Below are 4,130 nucleotides of genomic sequence, written 5' to 3'. Positions count from 1 at the left end.
ACACACACACACAACACATCTCCAACTTGGTCTCTCCTAACACAGAGGACTTCCTTAGGTTGGTTTCAATATAAGCAGAAAAACTTTATTGTGTGCAGTCAGACTGGGCTAATTTATTGCTGTTACTCGGAAATCAATCATCAACTACCAAATCTTGAAAATTTGCAAGGAATTGAAAAATCTCCAGAGAAACAGAGTCAAGGAGAATGAATGTGTCCTCATACGCCCTTTGTTCACTCAATCTGACAAGTGTAGATTAAGTTGTTTAAAACACGTTCCGGGTGGCCAGAAAGTGTCCCCTCGTGGAGTCTATGAAGGGAATGAATTCTTTGTATTGTCACACACTGCTCTGCTATTTATGAAATGACATGGCTTTGAAATGAAAGGCTTATTAAGTCATCCAATCTACTATGCCAGGACAGACTTCATTCTTAGTACTTCACTTAGTCTACACTGTTTGGGCATTCAATGGCATATAAGGGTTTACACTGAGAAAAATTGTACACGGCAGGATCATATCCAAATCCACATTTTATTTGCTGTACTAAGCTCAGCAAAAGTACTTAAAAACAAACAAATTGATACAACCAAATAATTTACCTTCAGTCAACTCTGATTCCTGGTGACTTCATGTGTCTCAAAATAAAACTTTTCTCCACAGAGGCTTCAAGATTGTGACATTTCAGGAATAAAGGGCTAGGTTTTTCCATAGTATGCAAGTTTTCCTCCTGAGATACCACCAGACAGGCTTAAACACCCAAATATTTTTGTTTATTTTATAATTTTATTTCTTGGTTTGTGTTGAGAATATGTGCAATATAACATGCACCAGTTCAGCGCTTTCTGCATATATGATTCAGGCACACTGAGTATGTTTTTTGAGTTGTGCAACCATTCTCAACCTCCTTTTTCAAGTTGTTTCTTCCTCATTAATACAGTACAGGAGAGGAAGACCCTGGAGGAAATGAATTGATACAATAACTGGGCAATGGAAGTTGGTGTGTTGGAATTAGTGACTGGCTCAGGACAGGGAAGGGTTCAAAGCTGCCTTACTGATCACTATGGGTCTTAGGCGACTCGACAGCTCATAACAACAACATTGGCTGGTTTTTGTTTAAGCCTCTTATATAGAGTCAACAAGACCTCATGGAGGGCCTTTTTATCTAAAAGTCAGTTGTTATATTTTGGAGGGACATTCTTCTAAGGGGTACAGCACTTTTGGCCAATTTGCTGTACTGAGGTAACCTGGGTTTGCTGTGATGCTGAACCTTTGATGTTGAGCCATTGGGGTGTCAAATGCCATAACAGTTATCCATAGTGGACAGTGTTTGTCCCACTTTAAGATAGGTTTGGAATAGGAGTGGCATACACTTCCTAAACAACATGCTTCTGGAAACTCTGTGAACTCTGGGAAATGACAATAGTTACAGAAGGGCTTCAGGCCTTTTGTTCATAGGGTCACTGTGAGTCGTGCTCTGACTCAACAGCAATCAACAGCAGCAACCATCACCCTTAAGTTGATTATATAATCTTTCAAGTTGCTATTGTCAATTTTGGAACCCTGATAGCCTATTGGGTAAAGAGCTACACTGTCAATCCAAAAACATGAGGTTTGTCTGCTCTGAGGGAGAAAGATGGATAATCTCCTCTTGACCTATTTGCTGCCTCAGAAAACATGTTGGAGGGTCAGATATAAGTTGGTTCCAACTCAATGACGCAAAAGAACAACATTGTCAATGTGTTCACATACTAGAAGGTCTTCAGACCTCGAAACATATTTTTGGTTTGTTTTAATGACTATTGTTAGGTAATGGCTTCAGGGGTTTATCAGCCTCTGTGGCTGGCCAAAGTTGTTGGGAACTCCAGTGGCCTACTGGTAAGACGCTGCACTACAATCCCAAAGACTTGAAGTTTGAATTCACCAAATGCTTTGTGGGAGAAAGATGGACAATATCTTCCCACATGACTTATTGCCTCTAAAAACCCACTATAGGGTCAGCAGTAGATTGATTCTGATTTGACAGCAAACAACTATAAACTTTCAGTTAGTAGTTAAATGCTTAACCACTTGAATTATTTAAGAACTATCAAGTTGTCTACTGCTACTGAGTTGGTTCTGACTCACTCTCCATTGGGTTTCTGAGGCTATAAATATTTTCTAGAGGAGATAGCAAATATTTTTCCTTCTTAACACCTAGCTAGTTCACACTAGTAATCTTTTGTTTAGTGGTCCAACACACACCAACACACTAGGGCTCCTTAAAGATACCCATTGCTGTTGTTATGTAGAATCAAGTTGGAACTGACCCTCCAGTGAGTTTTCAGAGGTTTTAAATATATCAAGAGGAGATTGTCCCTCTTTCTCCCTCAGAACAACTAGTGGATTCGAACCTTATGCCTTTGGGTTGTTAGCTTAACTCCTTAACACCAGAGCTCCCTAAAGGTAATTGTTGTTATGTGCCATCGAATCACCTGCCACTCATAGTGAACCTGTGTACAACAGCTCTGAACCCTGCTCTGTCCTGAGCCAGTCTCACTAATTCTGACACACCAACCCCCATTGCCCCAGTCACTTTATCAATCCGTCTTATCCAGGGTCTTCCTCTCCTGCGCTGTCCATCCACCCTTCCGAGCATGATGTCCTTCTCCATGGATCAGTCTTTCTTGGCCATGTGCCCAAATATGTGGGACAGAGCTTCAGATCCTAGCCTCCAAAGAGAGACTTGGTTTCACCCCTCCAAGACAGACCTATTTGTTTCTTGGCAGTCCATGGTATGTTCAAGACTTCTTCAGCACCACAATTTGAAGGCATCGATTCTTCTGTGATTCTTAATCATTGTCCAGCTCTCTGAAGCATAACAAGTAACTGCAAAATTTATGACCTGGATTAGGTGCACCTTAGTTTCTAGACTGAAGGTACTTAGTAGACACTTAATAAATGCCTATTGGTTTGCATTTTATCTAAAGCCAAATATTTTATAATTAGATTGAACATTTTTTATTTTTCTAATTAAATCTTCATTATATTCAATGTATAAAGAATTGGTGGCATGGTTTTGATATGCACATAAAAAGAGCTTCATCAAGTCTACCCAGTAGGGATGATAAAGCACATGGTACAGTTGAATACTTAATGACTTCATGCAGCTGATAAAACAGAACTGTATTTTGGTTCACATATCTTAAAAGGAGAGAGAATAGTGTGCAAAAAATGGAAAACAGACTCTCATCACATTATCCTAAAACCAAGTCTTAGTAGGCAAAAGAAAATAATGAAAAAACTCAAATTATAAAGAGCTCTTTATGAGAAACAAGAGAAATATAATAATTAAAAATATGGTGGTCTAATGGCAAGAAGCTGTGCTGCAATCCCAAAGGCATGAAGTTCAAGTCCGTCAGCCACTCTGAAGGTGAAAGATGAGCAATCTCCTCCCATGTAATTCACTGTCTTTAAAAACTCTACCAGAGGGTCAGCTATGGGTTGGTTCCAACTGAACAGCACACAAGAATACAATGTTGTTGTTGGGTGCCATCAGTCAAGGTCTACTCAGTGACTGTATGAACAGATCTGCATTCTGTCTTATCCTGTGCTATCTTCACAGTCTCTGACATATTCAAGCCCATTGCTGCAGTCACTGTATTAATCCATCTGGTTGAGGATCTTCTTCCTGCCCTTCAACCTTTCCAAGTGTGACATCTTTCTTCAAGAGTCTCCTCTATCTACATGCCCAAAGTATGAGACAAAGTTTTGTCATCTTTGCCTCCTAAGAGCACTAGTTGCACCTCTCCAAGGTATATCTGTTTGTTTCTTTGGGGGTTTAATACTCTTCTCCAACATCACTATTCAAAGACATAGATTCTTCTGTCCCCTTTATTCATTGTCCATCTCTCAGGCGCATAGCAGAACTGTAGCTTGAATCAGGAACACCTTAATCCTCACACTAACATTATTTTTCCTCAACAATTTGGAGAGGTCTCTGATTGCAGATTTTCTCAGTGCACTATGACTCCTGATCTCCTGATTATTAGTTCCAATTGTATTGATTGTGGATCCAAGTAAAATGGTGCCATTGACAGTTTCAGTCTTTACTTCATCAATCAGGATGTTCCCTATCAGTCAAGTGGCAAGG

This window comes from Elephantulus edwardii, unplaced genomic scaffold, assembly GCF_000299155.1.
Source record: "Elephantulus edwardii isolate Elephantulus edwardi_28Jun2011 unplaced genomic scaffold, EleEdw1.0 scaffold00139, whole genome shotgun sequence".
In the NCBI taxonomy this organism is placed as follows: domain Eukaryota; kingdom Metazoa; phylum Chordata; class Mammalia; order Macroscelidea; family Macroscelididae; genus Elephantulus; species Elephantulus edwardii.
The sequence above is the reverse complement of the archived record's forward strand: the minus strand, read 5'-3'. Positions refer to the sequence as shown.